We start from the raw sequence: 24925 nt of genomic DNA on the forward strand, positions 1-24925 counted from the left end.
TTTTTGAAACGATTCGTAATATTTTCCAAAGTTTACGTTGCAATTCAATGATCTTCGATAGCATGGTGCTTCACCTAAAAACACATATTCTAAAAGTTTTTCAATTGTAATCAGTTGATGAATACGGTCGGAGGGTCAAAATTTGGAATTTTGTCATTTTGAAACGATACGTTGAATTTTCCAATGTTTACATCGCATCTCAATTATGTTCCGCAGCATGATGCGTCGCGTAAAAACACACATTTTTAAAGTTATTCGATTGAAATCAGTTGATAAATAAGGATTAAACGGTCGGAGGGTCAAATTTTGAAATTTAGCCTTTTTGAAATGATTCGTTACATTTTCCAAAGATTACGTGTCAATTTTATTATATTACGCATCATAGTGCTTCGCAAATAAACACACATTTTAAAAGTTATTTGATTGAAATCGGTTGAGAAACAAGGATTTTACGGTCGGAGGGTCAAAATTCGGAATTTTGCCTTTTTGAAATGATTCGTTATATATTCCAAAGTTTACGTAGAACATGGTTATTTATTCAAAAATACACATTTTAAAAGTTTTTCCATTGAAATCGGTTAATAATGTAGGATTTTACGGTCGGAGGGTCAAAATTTGGAATTTAGCCTTTTTCAAATGATTCGTTATATTTTCCAAAGTTTACGTCGCAATTCAACGATATATCACAGCATGATGTTTCGCGTAAAAACGCATATTTAAAAAGTTATTTGACTGAAATCGGTTGATAAATAAGGAATATACGGTCGTAGGGTAAAAATTTGGAATTTTGCCTTTTTGAAATGATTCGTTCTTTTTTCCACATTTTACGTCGCAATTCAATGATATTCTATAGCATGGTTATTTACACAAAAAAACACATTATAAATGTTTTTTAATTGAAATCGGTTGATACATAAGGATTTTACCGTCGGAGGGTCAAAATATGGAATTTTGCCTTTTTGAAATGGTTCGTTATATTATGAAAATTTATGTCGCAATTCAAATATAATCTGTAGCATAGTGCTTCGCGTACAAACACACATGTTAAACGTTATTCGATGGAAATCGGTTGAGGAACAAGGATTTTACGGTCGGAGGGTCAAAATTCGGGATTTTGCCTTTTTGAAATGATTCGTTATATTTTCCAAAGTTTACGTCGCAACTCAATGATATTCTATAGCTTGGTTATTTGCGCTAAATTACACATTATAAAAGTTATTCAATTGAAATCAGTTGATAAATAAGGATTTTACGGTCGGATGGTCAAAATTCGGAATTTTGCATTTTTGAAATGGTTCGTTATATTATGCAAAGTTTACGTCGCAATTCAATCATATATCTCAGCATGATTTTCCGCATAAAAGAACATATTTTAAAAGTTATTGGACTGATATCAGTTGATATATAAGGAATTTATAGTCGGAGGGTCAAAATTTGGAATTTTGCCTTTTTGAAATGATTTTTTATATTTTATAAAGCTTATGCCTTAATTCAATGATATTCTATAGCATGGTTATTTACCAAAAAATATACATAAAAGTTATTCCATTAAAATCAATTGATAAATAAGGATTTTACGGTCTTAGGGTCAAAATATGGAATTTTGCCTTTTTGAAATGGTTCGTTATATTATGCAAAGTGAACATCGCAAATCAATGATATATCACAGCATATAGCTTCGCGTAAAAAAACACATTTTAAAAGTTATTCGATTGAAATCTGTTGAGAAACAAGGATTTTACGGTCGGAGGGTAAAAATTCGGAATTTGGCATTTTTGAAATGATTCGTTATATTTTTTAAAGATTACTTTGCAATTCAATTATATTCCGCAGCATAGTACTTTACGTACAAACACACATTTTAAACATTTTTTAATTGAAATCGGTTGATAAATAAGAAATTAACGGTCGGAGGGTCAAAATTTGGAATTTTGCCTTTTTGAAATGATCCATTATATTTTCCAAAGTTTACGTTGCAATTCAATGATATTCTATAGCATGGTTATTTATGCAAAAATACACATTATTAAAGTTATTCCATTAAAATCAATTGATAAATAAGGATTTTACGGTCGGAGGGTCAAAATATGGAATTTTGCCTTTTTGAAATGGTTCCTTATATTATGCAAAGTTTACATCGCAAATCAAATATTTATCACAGCATAATGCTACGCGTAAAAACACATATTTTAAAAGTTATTCAACCGAAATCAGTTGATAAATAAGGAATTTACGGTCGGAGGGTCAAAAATTTGGAATTTTGCCTTTTTGAAATGGTTCGTTACTTTAAGCAAAGTGTACGTCGCAATGCAATGATTTATCACAGCATGATGCTACGCGTACAAACACATATTTTAAAAGTTATTTGATTGAAATTGGTTGTAAAACAAGGATTAAACGGTCGGAGTGTCAAAATTCGGAATTTTGCCTTTTTGAAATGATTCGTTATATTTTCCAAAGTTTATGTCGCAATTCAATGATATTCTATAGCATGGTTATATACAAAACAATATACATTATAAAAGTTATTCCATTGAAATCGGTTGATAATTAAGGATTAAACGGTCGGAGGGTAAAAATATGGAATTTTGCATTTTTAAAATGTAACGGTATATTATGCAAACTTTACGTTACAACTCAATGATATATCACAGCATGATGTTTCGCGTAAAAACATATTTTAAAAGTTATTTGACTCAAATCGGTTGATAAATAAGGAATTTACGGTTGGAGGGTCAAAATTTGGAATTTTCCTTTTTTGAAATGATTCGTTATATTTTCCAAAGATTACGTCGCAAGTCAATTATATTCCGCAACATTGTGCTTAGCGTACATACACACATTTGAAAAGTTATTTGATTAAACTCGGTTATGAATCAAGGAATTTACGGTCGGAGGGTCAAAAATCGGAATTTTGCCTTTTTGAAATGATTCGTTATGTTATCCAAAGTTTATATTGCAAGTCAATTATATTCCGCAGCATGATGCATCGCGTACAAACACATATTCAAAAAGTTATTCGATTGAAATCAGTTGATAAGTAAAGATTTAACAGTCGGAGGGTCAAAATTTGGAAATTTGCCTTTTTTTGAAATGGTTCGTTATATTTTCCAAAGTTTACGTCGCAATGCAATAGTATATCACAGCATGATGCTTCGCGTAAAAAAACATATTTTAAAAGTTAATCGACTGAAATTAGTTGATAAATAAGGATTTAACGTACGGAGGGTCAAAATTTGGAATTTTGCCTTTTTGAAATGATTCCTTATATTTTCCAAAGTTTACGTCGCAATTCAATGATATTCTATAGCCTGGTTATTTACGCAAAAAAACACATTATAAATGTTTTTTAATTGAAATTGGTTGATACATAAGGATTTTACGGTCGGAGGGTCAAAATATTGAATATTGCCTTTTTGAAATGGTTCGTTATATTATGAAAAGTTTATGTTGCAATTCAATGATATATCAGAGCATGATGCTTCGCGTAAAAAAACATATTTCAAAAGTTATTCGACTGAAATTTGTTAATAAATAAGGAATTAAACGGTCGGAGGGTCAAAATTTGGAATTTTGCCTTTTTGAAATGATTCGTTATATATTATACAAAGTTTACGTCGCAATTCAATGATATTCTATTGCACGGTTATTTACGCAAAAAAACACATTATAAATGTTTTTTATTGAAATCGGTTGATACATAAGGATTTTACGGTCGGAGGGTCAAAATATTGAATTTTGCCTTTTTGAAATGGTTTGTTATAGTATGCAAAGTTTATGTCCCAATTCAATGATATATCACAGTATGGTATTTCGCGTAAACACACATATTTTAAAAGTTATTCTACTGAAATCGGTTGAGAAACAAGGATTTTACGGTCGGAGGGTCAAAATTTGGAAGTTTCGTTTTTGAAATGATTCGTTATTTTTTCCAAAGTTTACGTCGCAATTCAATGATATTCTATAGCTTGGTTATTGACGCAAAAATACACATTATAAAAGTTATTTAATTGAAATCAGTTGATAAATAAGGATTTTACGTACGGAGGGTCAAAATTTGGAATTTTGCCTTTTTAAAATGATTCGTTATATTTTCCAAAGTTTACGTCACAATTCAATGATCTTCTATAGCATGGTGCTTGAGTTAAACGCACACATTCTTAAAGTTATTCGATTGAAATCGGTTGATAAATAAGGATTTTACGGTCGGAGGGTCAAAATTTGGAATTTTGCCTTTTTGAAATGATTCGTTCTTTTTTCCAAATTTTACGTCGCAATTCAATGACATTCTATAGCACGGTTAAAAAAGGAAAAATACATATAATAAAAGTTATTCGATTGAAATCAGTTGATAAATAAGGATTTAATGGTCGCGGGGTCAAAATTTGGAATTTTGCCTTTTTGAAATGATTCGTTATATTTTCCAAAGTTAGGGTAAGGGGTAGGGTTAGGGTTGGGGTTTGGGTTAGGGTTAGGGTTAGGGTTAGGGTTCGGGTTAGGGTCGGGTTCGCATTAGGTGAAAATGGGAGATATTTTAGTTTTCTTGTACTAAGCTGCAAGGTTTTCATACTCGACTGATATCGGAATGATGACACTAAATGTTCAGAGAAGCCAATTTTTGAAAAAAAAAATTTGTGTAATTAACAGCAGTTTTCAGGAAATTTATTTTACGACCTACAGGCAAACCCGAGATTGGAGATTGAAGAAATGAAATACGTGAGGAAAGTCATCCAAAATAACCCCGTAATTAGGGAGCAAGATTTCACTAATGCATCACGAAGGCTTCACACCCTATGGACCCGGGTTAATATCCTTTCAGAGGCGGAAAGCTTTCAGATATGGCTGTATCCCTGCTTGAGAGTAGTGTGGACGGAACTTCCAGTGCAACACACTGTCTGGCAGATGGGACGTTAAGCCCTGGTTAAGCCTATTGTTACAATCACTTATTTCAACACAGGGTTTATGTACTCCCTTCCTTACCTCGTGGTGAAAATGACCCCAGCTGTCCGTTTCCTCCCTCTAAATACCATGCCATATATAATATGAAGCACCCGGTAGAGGCGTAATTATGGTTGGGGGATGAGGGGATAGATCCCTCTCCAAAGCCTCAGAGAAATTTAAAAAAATTAAACAAAAGTCTAGCTTTGATGAACAGCAACTGCATCTTCGTAAAGCTAAATTTTAGGTTCCAAAATGATGCAAAACGTATTTACAGGCATGCGTTTTTTTAATTTCATGGGATACCTAGTTGACTCCGGGGGGAGGGGGGGTGAAGTCCCCCCCCAGGTACTACCATCAACCCCAAAGCATATTCCTAGTTACGCCTCCGGTACCCGGGATATTCCGTGACTAAGACCTTTCCGGTGCTTAGATCACTTCGTTTAATTGAGCATTTGAAATAATCGCGCAACTGCTGTCAGTGATGAATGAACAAAAATAGATTATGAGCCCGGGAAAAAACTCTCCTCACAATAATGTTTACGCACTAAAAAAGAACTTTCCCATGATATTTTAACAATAGTAGATTGAATCTACCGGGTATAGTTTCTCTGTCGGCATTCTTCCGCGAATTCAGCGCCGTAAATTTCGTCTTGCCAGCCGTGTGACTAATCTTCACGAAATATTTTGCTTCCCCGTATCTGATAACAACACCGGACACTTTTTGTACTTCGATATAATGGTTTTAAGTCATTCCTGAGTCGAAAGGAACTGAATCTTTTTCGCGTGTTGAATTTGACTTAAATGATTCCGTTACTACTGACAACGCACAGTGGGCTGAAATCGAAAAAAGCTGGCCAAAAATCAAAATATCGACTTTTTAATTTCGAACTGGGAATGGTATATTATCATTTTAGAAGGTTTTGGGCATCTAAAACTGAATTTAATTTTTTCTCAAAATTTTTTGTTTAATTTTTATAGCCTGCCAAAAATCAATAAAAATCTATGAAATTGTGAGTGCGCGATTTATACGTAAAAGTTTAACGTTTGTTCCCCCGTCAATGGAATATAATTCATAATTCGGAATTTTTGAGCATATTTGATAGAACCATTCTTTTAGCTCATTAGAGTGAACTTTTGTTTTAGTCAATTGTTATTTATTAACTTTATAAATTGCTAAAAATATCAGTTTTTCTTTATTTTTTTACCTAATGCTAGGATAAAAGTAGTTACCGCCACTTGCCGCCCCTAAGATATTTACTCCAAGAGTTAGACTGAAGTCTATATTATAGGACGGGAAAGTAAAATCTTGCTCCAACTTAAATCTTGCTCCAACTTGCTCCCCTCCGATTTTTTTGTGGTAAAGCAAAATGATGTCGGGCTGTTTTCGCTCCCCGTGAGCCGCAATACACCGAGTAGGCACTCGGGAACTTAGGATGACATGCGTCGAAGTACTTTTGAGAGACTGGATTATCCCTTAAGTGTGAGTGCATTGTACTCAACTACTTCTTATTTGCTGTTATTTATGGTTTGTACCCTCTTCTGACGATTATATCCCTGGGACCGCGGGAGCCGCGTGCGGATGGTAAAAACCTAACGGTTCGCGCGCCCTCCAAGCCGTTTTTCCTCGGCGGCTACTACAATGCACCCAGATTTGTTCTCTTACTATGGACACGTGCAAGTGTTTCCATTCTACAAATTAGGTTTTCCCAAAATATGCCGTCTATGCGATTGGCACGCTCATTTCCAGCCGAGTGGTCAGTATCAGTTTCCCTTCAGTATTCCTTGCTGAAGTTTGTGCCGAAGGACGTTCACAGTTAATTATGGATACAGCATTAGTGACTCGCCAAGATTTACATAGTGTTATATTGGCAAATAGAAGGGGCACCATCAAGCAGAAGAAATTGTTAAGTCAAAAAAAGTTAAGTAAAATGGTTAAGTCAAATCTGAGCGTTAAAGTGGTAGTCAAGCTAAACCATGGATTCCCCTCGGGTAAAAAGTTAACGTGAAGTTTAAACTGTTGAAAATGGCGGATGTTTTGAAATGCTGAAGTACCCTTCGATAATATACGGAAGAATTTATCGACCAAGTGCAGCATCCTCTGTTTTTATCCGTATCTACGATATCAGCAATCAATTTCCAATATTTTTAGCACCATAATAGCAATTAAATAAGTGAAATATTTCCATAAGACCGGTGATATATCCGGAACGGACCACTCTTTTCATGCTATTCGACGTATTCTACGGTATACGCTACGAAATCCTTACAAACATCTCAAGTTTGATAATAATCGCCATACAATAAATAATATTGTCTATTCTATGAACTGCAGTCGGAGATCGTGTGCTAAACCCCTGAAAATGTTGAAGTTATGCAATATTTGCGCCGCGTTAGGAGTTTGTTATGATTTGTGCCAGCCAAGTGAGTTGATGAAAAATACTAGAATTACATATCGGAGGGAAGGAAGGAGGTGTAACAGGAGTGTAGGTATAAAAATCTGTTATTACCTGGTTTTGCTGACTTCATCAACGAATTTAAAATGTGTCGGTGTTTACAAAGACAGTTTGAATTAGAAGAACAGCCAAGTTTCTTATTTGGCAATTGAAAGAGAGAAAGAGATCGTACCTACTGATTGCATTCTGATTAAATAGCATGTGATGTCACTATAGAATTCATAATTAATTCTGAGGATATATGTTATGAGGTGAAAATATTTTCGTATTTCCTTTTCCAAAGGATATGTTGGTCAAAGTACTACAATAAAAATTGTAGGTAAGTCCATTAACAATATCTGGTGTACGGCTTGGTATTTCTTCGAGATAAATATATAGGAATAAGTGAGGCAAGTGAAAGATTGCGTGACAAAGAAAGGATTTAGCAAGTTTCGTACGTAATGTATACAAGATACTGTTCGAGTTTTCTTTGGATGCTGAGAAAGGCAAATTGATGCAACCAATACAGCGCGTGTGGGTAAAATAGTGAGAATGACTGATTTGCTCATAAGATGGTATGACATATTTATGAATTTGTAAGGCAAATGAGCCTTTAGAGTGTGGAAGTTTACTAATCATTGTACTTTTTGTGACTAAAGTAAAATGACCTCTCATTCTTTTGATAGAAAAAGATTTGGAAAGGCACCGTAAGCAAGAGAAGTCTTCTCTTCTCTGTGTGTTCTGATGTGTAGCCTTCAACGGAAAAAATTGCGACTTTATTGCCTAAGTGCTGTTCGTAGCCAAACACAGGTTATGTACTACTAAAACCTCCTAGCAAATTATCTACCATCAAAAGTAGCTTCAGAGCTATAGAATCAGTGGTGCATCTACCATCAAAAGCTGTTTCAGAGCCATAGAATCAGTGGTGCCCATCTAGATACCTCATGTTAAAATATAAGAGTGCCAATTTGGTTACCAATACTTATCTTATTTCAGGTTTGAATATTTTAATATAGTGAAAGTAAACAATTCGATACTTTATCCTGAAAAAGATTGGTTTTATTTCACACATTTGAGCCTTAATTCAAGGAGAGAATTTGGACCCTTGCACCTGAAGACCGAGGAACATCAAAGCCAGATTAATCAAAGAAATATTATTTTAAGGTTCTTAAGCATTGTCTGCTAAGGGAATATATTTATTGAGGTTCTCAAGCATTGTTTCAAACATTCCCTTAGCAGACAATGCTTGAGAACCTCAATATTGTTTGTTTCAAACTGTTGATTTTTCTCCTCTGATCAAACCTCTGATTGTTTCAAACATTCCCTTAGCAGACAATTTAGATTTTAGCATTCCCTTAGCATTTAGATGGTAGACAGAGTCAGTTGTATTTCTTACAATATTGAGCCAGCTGGGCTACTCTTGCTTGCTATTGGGGAAAGCTGTTGTCTGTGTACATATGTATTTGCTCATGAGGTTGAATTTACAGGAAATGACTGCGCATTCACCACCATTCCATTCGTTATTTTCCATGCTCATCAGTGACCACTGAAATTTTTTCATCGATAAGCTCTTTCAAAGTATCTTGTATGATGTTGGGCAAGATATAGTGGAAGTTTCATTGCAGTGGAAACTCAGTGGAAAACATTGCAGTATTTCCACTGAGTTTTATTATAATAAAATCAGTGGAAATATTGCAATTTCTAATTTTACTAATAACTCTTTCAAAGCCTTAAGTGGGATCCTTGGTATGGTTTCTTCCTAAAATATTAACCCTTTCTACTACTTGTCGACGTTCGAACCTGTGTGGCGTGAGGTTGAAGCGAATGGAGAAAAAAAAGGAACAATTTCGCACGTGCTGAAACGGCGAACCGCACATTTCTCGCGTTTTCTGCTACAATTCACGCCAATTTTTTACAAACAGCACTTGTCATCTACGCCGACAGCTTTCTTTTACTACTTCTCCTCTTTATTGCACTGAAAATTAAGTTAATTCGTCCAAATAATTAAAGATATCGAAAAAAGAGCAGGCATACACAAAATTGTTGACTGCGCGTAATATCAAAAACTTGTGAATATGGGCTATTCTTAAAAAGAAATATCTTCCCCCACGTTTCCACAATAAATTCATCATATTAATTACTTGATTAATAAAAAAATTCGATATCTGGCTCATTTTATTGTTTGATGAAATCTATCTAGATATATAAAAGAACGAGTATATAGGCGCTTGAATTCATCAAACGGGGGGTGGGAACATAGTTGTGTCAAGTGTTGTCGAGTCATGTGCACATGAGTGGTTTAAATGGCTAATAAAACATTCACAATAACGTTTAAATGAGTGAAATAGGCGGGCAATACTCTCATTCACAGTCAACATTACTTAAGACCTTCTTAGTAACCACGGTGATAAATGCTTCGGGAAACCGTTTTGATGTGAATGATTTACGTTGTGTAGAAAAATATAGTAGATGAACTTATGAAATGTAGCCGATTTTTCGTATTTCTGCCCTTACCGTAGGATTGTATCACCTCGTGATTTTCTCACCCATTTTTTATTTATGATGTTTGAATACAGCAAACTAAATGAAATTAAAAACATCATTTTTAGAAAATAAACGAACAGAGACTAATGAAATGATTATCCGAATATATATGTCTCAAATAATGAAGTAATGTTCGGATTCCACTGACGATGTATGTCTCTCAATGCTCTAATTTTTTATATCTAAGGAAGGTTTATAACAAGAAAACGAATTGATTACAATAAATATATGAATACGGTTAAGAAACTTGAATTGGAGAAAGAAGCAAAGAATGTTCAACTGTCCCCGTAGATGTTAAATTCTATGATATATTTCACAAAAACGTAGATTTGATATGTGTCGAATGGGGGCTTGGAAAGCAAATATATTTAATTGGTGCAGCATGAACAATGCTATAATAAACATATTCATAAAATTTCTTCGGTTTAACATCATTAGTTAGACAGATACAAAAATTTGCATATTTGCTACCATAATCATATCGAATTATCAAGTATACTGACACGTGAAATTAAAATTTCGCAATCCTATTGATTTATCTTCCCGTTTGGTCATCTATCCTATATTTCATGGTCAAATACGCCCGCGGATGTAAAATCCTGCATGTTATAGCAATTCGATATATTTTAAGAAAACGCTGAATTGATATATATCTAATGAGACACAACATGCAAAACATATTTCGATTGGGGTTTGTGAAGAATATCAGGATGTACACATTCACCAAATTTCATTGGTCCAAAGGATATACGAATCAAGTTATGCCAATTTGCGTATTTTCTATAATAATCGATTCGATCATTCGACTATACTGCATCTGTAATGTAAAATCCGCAATGCTTTTGATTTTAATTCCGGTCTATGGCCATTTACCATATAATTCCTGGTCAACTTTGCCCGTTAATGTAAATTCCTATGTGTTATAACAATTCCATATATTTTAAGAAAAAGCAGATTCGATATATATCGAATGAGAGACTATATACAAAAAATGTTTCCATTGGGAATTATGAGGAATACCAAGTTGTACCCATTCACCAAATTTCATTGGTCCAACGCATATACTATTCAAGTTATGCCAATTTGCGTATTTGCTACAATAATCGATTCGATCTTTCGATTAAAATGCCATCAGCACTGTAAAATCCGCAATGCTGTACATTATAATTCCTGTTAATCGTCATCTACTCTATAATTCCTGGTCATCAATGCTTGTGGATGTAAAATCCTAAATGTTAAGGCAAATCGATATAATTTGGAAAATGAAGATTCGATATATATCGCATGTGAGACCATATACAGAACATATTTCTATTGGGCATTGTGAGGAATATCATGATATACCCATTCCCAAAATTTCTTTGGTCCAACTTATATTGCAATCAAGTTATGCAAATTTGCGTATTTTCTATAAGTATCGAATCGATCTTTCGAAAATACTGCCATCTGTACTGTAAAATCCGCAATCCTATTGGTGTAACTTCCAGTCTATGGGTATCTACTATATTATTCCTGGTCAACTATGTCCTTGGATGTAAAATCTTATATGTTCTAGCAATTCGATATATTTGAAGAAAAAGCATATTCGATATATATCGAACGTGAGACTACATACAAAACATATTTCCATTGGGCATTGTGAGGAATACCAATATGTACAGTCAGATTCAAAAGTATTGCAACAAATGGAGCGGCGCCACTTTCGCCGCAGTTTTGAAATCGAGTTTTCGTATTTTCTATAGTGGGAGGGAAATTTGAACAACATTCCCACTTCCCGAAATATTTTTTATAACAACATCATTAAAGGGAAATGTATGCGAGGTATGTGCAGTGTTTAATACCACATAAATTGTGCAGCTCATGCTAGATAATAAATCTACGTCCAGAAAGTCAATTTACCTTCTCTCGTAAGCTGGCCGATCCGTCGAAGTATGTTGTCTTACAATTAACGCTGAAGCTTTTCGATAAGCGATAGCGAACAAAACATACACATAAAATATCCGCCGCAATATCACAGCAAATAATGCCACTGAGTGTTAAAATTCAGTTTGATTTAGTGACACTAGAATACTGGTTCATTCCCTTTCCTGACAAAGATCGTAATGAATCCCCTTCTGAGTCAACGTACTCGCTTCGGCGGAACATATACTAAAATTGGAACGATACAGAGAAGATTAGCATGGACCCTGCGCAAGGATGACACGCAAAATCGTGAAGCGTTCCACATTTTTAAGCAAATATTCATGTATTCAAGAAATCTCTGACACGCACAGGAAACGACAAATTAGTAGATCTCTGGGACTATACCCCGGACCCAGGCTCCAGACATTGTACGCCAATCTCGGCCCTAATCCCAAACCACATCCCTTCCCCATAATTAAAAAAAAAAACAATCAGAAATACTGAAAAGAAAATGACTATTTAAATAGCAGAAACCACATTTACAGAAATCCACTGGAGACAGCCAGAAGGCTGGGGCTAGTGATAATAATCAAAACAGAAATTCCGGCGAGGCGAGGCTTCTGAGTCAACGTGTGAGATGGACTAGTGGTGAAGGAGCAGACTTACCGCGGTAGTAATCCGAAGTAGGTGTTTCGAACCTCTCGGCAAAATTTTTTTTTCAGTTACACGGGATGGCAGTAACAATTTTTTAAATCCATTTAAACGCATATTAACTTAATTTAACACTGCTGTCGTTATAAAAATTTTAATGGAGAAAATTCTCTTTTTGATTTCCGCAGATATCATTTCCTATCTTTGGATTCATATTTGGACTCACCTTTTACCTGTTACCAATACGTGGCTCCGTAGCCGCATAGGTCTATACTATGCGCTGTAACTTCATGAGAATTTTGCGAGGGATCAAGTCCGAAGTGATCAATTTTTTTCATTTTTTAAACAATATTATTGCAAAAGAATGCAGTTTATTTTATCAACATAATAATGATGGTGACTACGAAAAATTCAATACTGGATTTTTTTTAAGGAGTAAAGTTTTCTAAATGTAGACCCCGAGGTGATCCACACATGCGTAAATCCTCACATCACATGAAGTAAATTTAGGAGCAGTAATTCAGGGAAAGCTATTATATCTAAATTGATTAGCACTCTCATAGTGATACATTCATCTTATGAACAGTGAAGAAAAGAACCGACCGAAAGGTAATCTAACATATGACATTAACTTTGACATATGACATAACTTTGACATTATGACTATGACATTAACTTTGTCGCAATTAACTGTCATAGCGTTATAAACAAGAGTGCTAAAATCGGGTGTAAATTTCAGGACGCAGACATGGTCATAGGAACAGAGAGTTGACTTATGAAGGATATAAGCGACAGCGAAGTTTTCCCTCCAGGATTCTACAAGTCCGATCCAGAGTCGATGAGATGCTGCAGTTCAGAGGTGGCGTCAGTGATGAAAAGGCGGCTGACTGCAGGGCGCTTGCCGCGTTTACCAACTACCCTACATGTTTTCCGCGAAGCTACATGGGGACACACAGCGATGCGCCTTCTCCGCAAACCTCGCATGATAACAGCATAGCCCGTCGCTGGATGAAGGACGGGAGTTCGCACGGGAGCGGCTGCGGGAATTGTCTCGCCGCTCTCGACGGCGATGTATGACACTTAGTGACCATATGAGATTGCTCTTGCACACTCAAATATGTACATATAATACTGGATATTACTGCATCTGGTTTTTTGGGGTACCTACCTTACCCTACCAAGAAGTGACAATATATAAATATAACTAATAACTTACCATCATAGGGGGGCACGAGGGCCCGTGCCCCCCCAGACCCTCAAAAAAATTTGCAATATTTTTAATACGGTCCCATTATCATTGCGTTCGCTTTGTATTACGAAGTATCCTTGTGCCCCCTAGAACAAAATCCTGAATACGGTCACGCTTGTGCCTCCCCCCCAAGAAAGAAATTCCTTTATCCGCCCCTGCTTACCATTATATGTATAAATATTTCAGGATATTCCTCTATGATGTGTGTTACACAAAAATGTCCCAGGTTGGGCGCACACAGTAAAATACACACTTAAAGATGAAAATAAATAAATTTTCAGGGGCAACTACCACCTTCCTCAGAGTTAGTTAAGATTTTTATTAAATTGTCTTGTACTGTGCGTGCCCAACCTGGAATATTTTCATCTCATATGTATAAATATTCGAGGCTAATATCCCAAAGCCCCTTCCCCTCCATCTTACTGTCAAACAGTGTTAGATATTAAAAAAAACACAATACAAATTTGCTATGCAAATGAGGCTCTGATTGCCATGGTTGAACTGACGTGGCAGATCGCTGCCGAGTTCTCAATCAGCCACATAACCAGAAAGGTACTAAGAGTTTGGGTGTTATGCGGTTTGCCTTTACTGATTCTCTTTTGTCGTTGTCGCTTCGGAGGTATCAGACAACGATACACTCGTTACAAACTTTTCAGCTACTTAACGATGAAATAATCTTTCAGCATTATAACAATTCATTGATTACTGGAATACATAAGTCGTTACATATACGAAATGTAACAACATAATTTGAAAATTGGAGTGCTGCAGGGTTTGTGGTCTTTTCAGCAGATGCGTTGCAGACAGTTACCTCCAGGGGAGAAATATGAGGGATGTTTATGTCCCCAGAACACCCCTATGGTTATAAAAAATTAAAACATACATTATTAAAATCAATTTATACTGATCAAGCATTACCAGTACTATTACACTTATTCACAAAATTACATTCATCCATTGTTAAAGCCCTACCTAACTAAATACCTCAACATGCACGCCTGAATTAATCTAACGCCATAATATAGACTCATTGCACGATGTCCAAAGGCCTGCCTAGTTGAGTTATACATGTTATTATTCTTTTTGTGTAACAATGTCCTATTATCATCACAAAAATGGATTAACAATGTTAACAAATTGCCTATTTGCATACAGTTGAATGAATTAAAATATAGTTATGCACACAATATATGCCCAATGTAATTGCACTTGATGGATGCTTTCTGAAAATGTTCACTTTATTTAGGTTAATTGTCAACCGGCGAATGTAAAATTTTGTCAATGCTTTAAAGACATTCCATTTTACTGGATTTGTACCAGCACTTTAATTTTCACAAAAATTACATGTAAAATATTTTATGTCACCAATCACAATATTTTATTTTTATAAACAATAAAATATTTTATTTTTACAACATCTCCTTTGTAACATAGTCAATTGTATACAGAAAATAGTTTTATTGCCTTTACTTGTACAAAGTAGTAGGGAGAAATTACATGCACACAATTTAATAGTATTTAAAATTCTTAAATTAATAATTTTAAATGCTATTAAAATAATATCATTAAAAAAATCGAGACAAATTATCAACAACAATAATACAAATTGACCTTAGCAATGGCTACAATTTATTCTGGTCAAGGTGTTACTTAATTATATTTTCATGGTCGCAAATACGAAGACCTGCCTATTCTGAGTCATTTCTAAACAACTGTCAGATGCAATATTAAATCCCTACTCTCCTGCCCCAAGTCTAAACTATAGCTGGCAAAAATACAAGCAATAGTTACAAAAATAAAAGAAGGCTCTGTACAATATTATCGAAAAACCACAAAAACAGTAATGCAAATAGTACTTAGCACTGGAATAAAGAACACAGCGTCATATAATATATTATATTCAATGATTTCACATATTTAAATACAAATCACAAATGCACCAACTGTTTTAGCCAGGGATAAGTCATATTTGCATGTTATCAAATAACATTTACAATTTGCAACTGATGCGGAAAAACCATAAACTTTGAAAGAAAAAATAATCTATAACATTCCCAATAAGGGTGCAATTTTGTAAGCATTTGGCGTAAATTAATGACTTATCCCTGTTACACCCCCTCCCCACGATGAGGGAACAGTTTGGATTTGAGGGGGGCATGCACTACACTACGACCAAAATTAATAAGAATAAAAAAACTACACAAAAAAGAATGAGCAATTCATAACAATCAAGCACTACTACTACTAATATCATTCATTCATTCATTCATAAACCACATTCCATTCACTCATTCATCAAATCACATTCCACCCTCTCATTCATAAAATCACATTCCATTCACTCATTCATAAAATCACATTCCATTCACTCATTCATAAAGTCACATTCATCCATTCACACAGCCCTGCCTACCTAAATACTTCTTTATACGCCTGAATTAATTAAACGCCTAAATACGGAATCGTGGCCACGATATACGAAGACCTGCCTAATCTGAGTTATTTCTACTCCACGGTAGGACGCAATATAAAGTCCCTACTCTCCTGCCGCAAATCCTATCTATAGCTGGAAAAAATTACATGCATAAATAAAAAATATACAAACACCCTGTACAATAATTGCAACAAAAAAATGCAAAAAAAAAACAACTATCTTCAGGCTTGGTGTCTTCTTTCTTCCTATCTTCATTCTTCCCTTCCTCACGATAAATCAAGTCTCTAGTTGTCGGCGCAGTAACCTTCAGGTGTCCATTTCATGGACCTCCACAATTGTCTCCAAAAGCAATCGCTGTCGTTGTCCACAAGCATGACCTGTGGTAATATAACAAAAAAATCTGAAAATCCAACGAAGGGGAGACCTAAAAAGTTGACTCTCAGCTCAGAAATATCATTTCGAGGAAGGCGTTGAGAAAATATTAACTTTGTAATTGTCAAGAAATTTTTATAATTAAAAAAATGCAAGAGCGGGTAATTCCAAATTATTTGACGCTTATCTCATTGGCGATATTTCAATGTATTTTCATTATTCTTTAAACATTTTAAAGATATGATCAAGCAATATTAAAAATTTTCCCGGAAATCATTACAGTGAGCTGAGTCTGTTATATATATATACCTTTTTTACGACTTACTTGGACTTCATTGGTATTACTAAAAATTGATAGCAAATATACACCATTCTGCATTTAATATATGTACTATTATATGAATTGGAAAACAATAATGAAATTATAAAAATCAATACGATGAAATTATTTAAAAAGACGAAAGTTACAAATATGGCATCCATAATAAGGACACAACACCTATCCAGGAGGATGTATTTTAATAATTTCTTTTAGGATGTAATTTAATAATTAAGTCTTCTGATACGAAAGAAATAATATAAGTTAATTCTCAAGATCATGCAAAGAGCCAGAGGTCAAAGTATCACTTCAGAAAAAAACAGCCGAAAAAAAATGAAAAATATATACTGATTTTTTTCCGACACCATTGGCTTAATAAATATTTAATAGCAAGGAAAAACGCGTCACCAGAAATTAAGTACCCAAAATTAAACACAAAAGAGTATCAATCATTGTAACATTATTGTTGCGACTTTTTGTAAAATATGTCACTTATACTCATTAAATTGATGGAAAAATTCAGAAAGGTAGAAAATATTACCGGAATCTCATGTTTCCCCCAGGTAGGGTCTCCGAGGAAGTAATTACTTGAGCGCGCATGACGGTCACTGAGTTACCAAAAGCAAGGCCAATATGGAAACCTCGACCTCCACATTACAATGAGAAAATTAAAGAGAAAAGTAAATAATTATGATAGATTCACGAAAATCCCCATAATTGTGCTTCATTCGAATTATTAAATTTAATGGAAATGAGGTATCAAACCGAAATATATGAAAGCAAACGCTATCGTCGTCGTCAACCAATCAATGCCTTGAGATTCAGCGCGGGATTTAACCCATTAATGCCCAGGAGATTTTTTTCAAAATATTTTACTTTTTTTGCTTAAATTATGATTAGACATCATATTTGATGCGGGAAAAAAATGTTTTAAAAAATCTCTAACATTTGCATAGTACTTAATCCTATATGTATCTTAAGATACGTCTGGGCACTTAAGGGGTCAAAAAAATGTACATTATCATTTAATTGTGTTAATGCACGTTTTTGCTATATAATTCATTACTAATGCCTTCATCAGTAGTTTCTTAATATAGTAATGAAGTAATTATTGTGAATTTTAATTTTTATTCATCAAATAATATAATGTTGAGTATTATTATAGTATTCTTGCGTGAACAATTTGCATTTGCATTTTGAAATTTTACAGCTTTTGATTTTTGAAATTCTGCTTTTTCTGGTAGGTTATATACATTATTGATTCTATTTTCACGAAGTGTTCCAGTGCCACACAAGCTCATTCCAGTCAACTTTCTAAGCAGCTTTTCTTAGGTGAATAAGTTGTCAACAAGTATGTTTGTACCTGGTGGTAATTTACACTCATCCACGAGTCCTAAAACTACATCTCATCCTTGACCAAGATCTGTTCTCTCAAGGTTCGCTCCAGCATGGTAAAGGTTGACTTGATTCAGAAATACACCATAATTTTAACCCAAATCTTACTCCTTTCCCTTTAATGCATTGCTTGCAGCCGTATCTACCATAGTAGGGGTTGATTGATTCATCCACCAAACAGTATCCTCCAGGGCTTACAATTTTAAAAGTCTTGATTAAAATCTCAAACAAAAGTTGAACTCTATGTAGCCTATCCTTGCCATCATTCTTTCGATTATAATAAGTATCTGACAAATGCAGAAACCTTAAAATTTCTTCAAACTTGTTCCTTCGCATTGATTGAGAAACTATTCCAATGGTGCAGTCTGGAAATGACCTCCGATAAAGCCATCGACTAGGAAGACGGTGGTAACCTGAGAGTAACGATATTCCTTTATAAATTTCTTCGATTTGTGCGTTCGAATGTACTAACATTTTTAACAATTGTTCAGAAAACTTGCCTTGAATTTTTGTTTTGACAGCATTGATGGTAGAGCTATTTCAGATATGTTTCACCTCTGCTCATACACGAAGTTACGTCTCCTCTTCTCAGCGGTAAATGGGAGCCCCTATGATGTTTTCCTGACTCACATAGCAAGGGGTGTGCAACAAAAGTAACAAAAAATCATTTACAAAAGAGATGGTAGAGAAGTTTTTAAAGCACCGATTCCTCCTTATGTCGGGTGTATCCATCGGAGACTCGAATACAAAATACAAACTTTTGGGTGACATAGCGTGGTACATAGTTTCTTTACCAATGTTCACTAAATTTACTTATTTCCTACACCGATTTCTGGCTTGCCAATTGGATTTCATTGCCAGCGGAAATTTTAACGAGAAGCAAAGTAATCAATCCATTCCACCGTTGGCGATAAAGAATACAAGTGATGCCACGACAGTGGCAGATAAACATGGGGGAAGGGGGCGCGCGCCCCCCTCTTACGTGGCCGCCTGCATTGTCTAACATTGCAGAACTACAATTGTAACTCCTTCACATCATAAGATAGCATTACCTTGTACATATATGTGTATAATCATTTTAAATAACTTTCCTAAACTTTGAATGTGACTTGATTATTTTTCGTTACGATACAAGTATAGGTAGCTCAAGATATCTTTTGCACCCCCTTGAAATTTTTTTTATGTTTCCGCTACTGTGCTAGGATAGGCAACTTGATATTGCAAGCATTTGCGCCTCCAGAAATTCAATACTGATATTCATTACAATACAATCATTTCATGCTTCCATTGAAGGTAATTTATCACAATTCAAATGAGGATACACCACAATTCTGAGAAAATACCTGTTTTTGCTGTATTTACCTAATTGTTCAATATTATACTTCATGAAATGGCAGAAATATAAAATTGTCTTCAAGCTATCACATAATTAGGCTTGTAAAATAATTATTTATTTATTTTATCAATAAATAAGATGAAACATACCAATAAGTCAAAACTTGAATTTTTAGTGCCACAAGTGCCCAGACGTATCTTTAGATACGTCAAAACTTTACTGATTAGTTTTCTAATGAGCTTGAAAGAAAAATGAATTTCTTTATACAGATAATATTTCTTATATATTTAAGATAAAACAGGTAAAAACTGGATTCAGATAACTAAAATACTTTGTACGAAAATTAAATTTTCACATGACCATAGCGTAGCGATTTCAGAGTAGTTCATGATCAGCCATGTGAAATTAAGCATAACAATTGCAAATATTGGCTTAAATAACCGAAATCACTTTTATACCATTTTAAGACTTTCTTTTTTCATATTACATAAATAAATTGCGAAAACAACATACTAAAGAGTATTTAGGAATTTTTAAAGTATGACGTATCTAAAGATACGTCTGGGCATTAATGGGTTAAGTGTTGTGAGTGTAGCAAAAATAGCGCTAGATCTTAATTTTTGGTGCGGTTTAATTAAATATTTTCGCGTTGGAAAAGTGAAAATATTTATTTATTTATTTTATTACGCATTCATTACTTTTATCATCGTGGTTCCTGAATGTAAAAATTATAGTATACCTTTGTGATCACTAAATAATGGTTCTGAACTGAACTCAAAACTTGGAAGAGGAATGAATGAAATCTTACCGTCTGCCTGCGGCAACGAGCTGCATTCTTTCGATCTTTTTGCACGTGCTTTCACCGAGGCCTCGAGTAGTCAACTCACACAAGACAATCCAACGAACTCTGCAATGGAAAAAAACGAACACTCATAAAGAGACAAATCAATGTCCTAGAAAATAGGCCTCATGGCTGAATCAATCAATAAATTTTCTTATGGCGCATAGACGTTAGAGAGTAATAAGGCTCACCTTTTAATTAGATTTAAAAAAACTTCGAGTAAAAAATAACATTTCCCGTAGTGCAGGGGAAATTAAAATAATATTCAATTAATTTATAATACTTATTAAAATAAAAAATTAATTCCAATTAAATGGAACTATATATTTGTTTAAATAGGAAAAATTAAGGATTGATTTTGAAGTGGGTAACCTTTCACAGGATAAAAATGGTTAAATAATTCAGAATGAAAAATCAAAATAAAATTTATAATGAATAAACAGATAATTACAAACTGATTACAAATAAAAGTATTTCGGACTGCTTTATAATGTGAAAATATTTTGCGGAAACTGTTGAGGTGATATTTTGACTTGAAAATACTTGTAAAGAAAATACGTTAATAGGTGATTATGAGTCATCCAGAAAAATGTTGGCACAAAAAAATATTTTGCCCATTGCAATATATTTCATAAGTTTTCAATTCATTTCGAAGTTAATTGGTCAATGAAATATCACTTCCAGTTACTTAGTACAAAGTACAATTTTCAAACTAAGTAGTCAATGACTAAATTGAGGGGGATATTAAGTTTATTTGTTAATTTTGATGGCATTATGGGCAAATTAGAAGTTCAGTATAAGCATGAGCACAATTGAGTTCCGTTAATGAATGCAAAATTGAACATTCTCAAGCAACTCGTCAAGTTAAAAATTTGCATTGGAAAAATGAACCAAATTTGAATGAGTATTGAGATCATACCGCTCCTTATCTGCTGCAACTCATGTAGAGCCGCAAGAAGCCAGCTCGGTAATGTGCACCATCCAATCTTCTTCCAAGTGCCTTCTTTCTCCTTATCATCATGTCCAGCAATGAATCGCGCCTAAGGAGAGAGCGGGTTAGTGCATACACAAATAAATAACCCTTCCGAGGATTTGCACCACTCCAAAGCAGCACACAAGAACGTGACAATGGCATCGATAGGAAATCATAAATTTCCTACCTAGCCACAGCCACATTCCTGCATGACGCAATGGAATCCGTAATGGAAAACCAAGGCACAAAAAAACTAAAACTAACGCTCGGAAAAACGCCTAGCCTTACGAAAATTTTTGTTCATTGACCAGAAGGGCCCAAAACTAAACCGCAAATATCGCACACGTCTTCTTACGATGCTCCTCTTCTTTCTTCTGTGAATACTTGGGTCATCAATCTTCTCTTCTTCGTGCAGTCTTCACTCTTCCTTCCTTGAAGTCCAGCGATGGCTTGAATCTGTGAAGAGGTAAGATTAGTGCATGCACAAACAAATAAATAAATAACACTAACATGTAAGCCCTAACGTAACGCAACGGAAAAATAATTGCAGCACACGCAAATATAAATAATCACACGCAGAAAAATATCACACGAAATCACATGATAGATTAAAAAACACACGCAATCGGATCCTTGCCGTTCTTCGAGCTCAATTTGATGTCTTCATTCTTCATGGCTGGAAGGGTAAGAGTTACAGACATGTTACAATGAAGTACAAAAAATACACTCATTTCAGGAGAGGGATTATCAATGTCCACTCATTCCCGATATACACCTGCACATTGTCTTCACTCTTCATTCTTCGAGGCCCCCTGCGATGTCTTCTATCTTCGGGGCCTCAGCTACGTCTTCTTTCTTCATTCTTCATTCCTGCAATAAATGGTGTTAGTACAAAACCCACCCAAATACCTTAAAAAAACTACACACACAAAAATACCCACATGGATTTCCTGCCTAAGAATGCATTCTTTGTCTCCTAGGACCAGTCTCATTCGTAGAAAATAACTTTAAAGTGCACTTTCTGGTACCTTAGTTTCAGCGGTGTTTCGAAACCTTTTTGAACTTGCTCCTTAGAGCCGTTACCTTTCGTGTACTGTTGTTACCTAGAGGTCGTGCTTTGATAATAGAGTGTGGATTCACCAGGAGTCTCTCATAACTCCAAGTGTGTGGTTCAGGTAGGCCCTAATTTACCATTTCATGTTCAAGATAACCTGATGAAAACCTGATACGGCAATGACCAACGTCCGAGGAAAACTGCATTCTTCCCAGCATTCAACTCAAGTCGATGAATGATGTTCCAATTCTTCAATATTCATTCTGAAATTGAAAAAGCAAAAATGTGGATTAAAATTCGAGTCAAATCTCTCCGAATAACATAAAAGGAATTAGCATTGGATGTCCCGCGAGGCCACCGTCTTCTTCTCTTCTTCATTCTCCCTGCTCTACCCTTCATTCTCCCCCTCACGTCCGGGGATGGCTTGCACCTAAGGAGAGAGCAAAATTTTTAATTAAATTCGGGGGTTAGATTATTAAATAAGGGTCACTCCACCTAAATTCAACAAGCGTTTGTCCCTAAGAGTCTCAGATTTTGTTATCTGTATGGGTCTACATCAACCTCAAACTAAATACCCTGAGATCTTTTTTTATGTGGTTTTAATACGTTATCGGTTTTTTCCAAAAAATTGCCTTAAATCATATAAATCCCACAATTTAACTATCAAATTGTCGTATAGCCATTCTATATTGCTTTTTTTACAGCTAAGTCCTTTCGGCAGTCACTCAGAGTAAAATATTTATAAAGTGCACTTCTCTATTATTGTTATATTTAAATTTAAAAAAATTGTTAATCAACTTTTCTCAAAATAATCCATCTCAGAATTGGCCCACGCATTTATTATTTAGAATGTAGGCTCATTCATTACCTTAGAATTACAAAAATTAAATTTAAATCACCTCCTGAATGATATTTTTTTGAGAATATTAAAACGTTTACTTTTTCTCCCGTGCGGCTTTCCGATTACTTTTAATACTAGTCTACAGACCTGCACTCATAGACTGGTAGTCTATATCATAGTAGTATGACCTACAGCGTCAACTATAAAATATCAACCATGAATTCATCAAAATCTGAGACCCTACGGGACAAGCTTTTTTGGAATTGAGGTGGAATGACTCAAACTATTATACCTGTCTGTCTTTAAAATTCGTGGAAATGGATGCAAAAACAAAGGCTGTTTATTTAAAAAGAAGGATACTCAAAAAATTCTCTAGAAATTCACATATTTGTTCAATGACTTTTAAACAACAGGCTATTTTTTAGGGAGCTTGCTAAAGTGATATTGAATAGGGTAGGTATATTAAAATCTCTCTTAAACAGATTAAATTATTGTAATTTAATGTGAAATTCTTTATATCCAATTGATTTTAGCAGTGAAAGATTTGTATAAATATGTAAAATGGCTTAGAAATATATTACTTTAATTATTCCAATAGCAACACTAGGGAATTCGTAGAATAAGCAGTATCAAGAAACACATAGCAAACAAACATTTTAGGAAATATTACATCGCATTAACTATTTTGTTTTAAAAAGTAGGCAGACAGCAAAATTTAAATTCATGACTAAAAAATTGAAGTTATTGACCACTTGATGTTAGTGTATTACAACTTGAGCAAGATTCTTGATCTATATTGGATTTGTACAAATCGGAATTCAAAGTCGCTTTGTTCCACCGAGATCACGATTTAACTTTATCTAGTTTATTTTGGATACATTTATTATGGATACATAGTATGGAAGCTCATTTTTAATCAATAATCTCAGTCAATATTTATACAAAAATTTCCTTCTCTCTTCATATAAATCGTTGGAATTGATACTGGAAACAAATAGGGCAGTCAAGTGAACCTTATTTCTATATTTCACGGGTTATCTTACTGGTAAAATGAAAAATCAATAACTTAAAACCATGCCCCATAAGCATGCGTTGTTATCGCGACAGAATTGAATGCGTATTTTCAGTATAAACACGTTAATCTAACCTTCATTCGTTAGATTTATTAAAAAACAATGTGTTATCATTTTTTTATAAAATAAATTACGTGATACTTGCGAGGACGTGAGATTGGGTAAGAATCGGCTTGACCCCATCGCCCATCCTAAACACCACATCTGACTAACCCTTTCGCTACTAACAAAGTAAATATTCGCCCGGACGGTTTTTGACGCGGAAGACGAAAGCGACAAATTTTCGTCTAACATTTTCCTACGCAGGCGAATGAATGCCGCAAATATCTCTTTCGTTGCCCTTTTATGCTGGTCGCAGCTATGCGAAGTCTTATCGGAACCCAACAAAGCGGGGACATAGGCCGTACCCTCGAAATCCGGGAGCAGGTACCCGGACTCCTCGCCTTCTATTACCCTTTTTGTGGTAAGGGATAGCGATCATTTAGTCAGTTTTTGAAATCCTATTGAGTTCCTTTCTCAAAAAATATAAACTAATAATGGGGTAGTTTACTTAGTCAAAGAAAACGAA

At 34.6% G+C, this 24925-nt stretch overlaps 1 non-coding gene across 1 annotated transcript; it reads left to right on the plus strand.

Moving 5' to 3' along the window:
- Window positions 1-12041: 12041 nt before the first annotated feature.
- LOC124163110 lies at window positions 12042-12148 on the plus strand. Its single transcript, XR_006865719.1, has one exon. It is a non-coding gene; the product is annotated as a U6 spliceosomal RNA (small nuclear RNA).
- Window positions 12149-24925: the final 12777 nt, after the last annotated feature.

Source organism: Ischnura elegans, chromosome 7 (assembly GCF_921293095.1).
Source record: "Ischnura elegans chromosome 7, ioIscEleg1.1, whole genome shotgun sequence".
NCBI classification, from domain to species: Eukaryota; Metazoa; Arthropoda; class Insecta; order Odonata; family Coenagrionidae; genus Ischnura; species Ischnura elegans.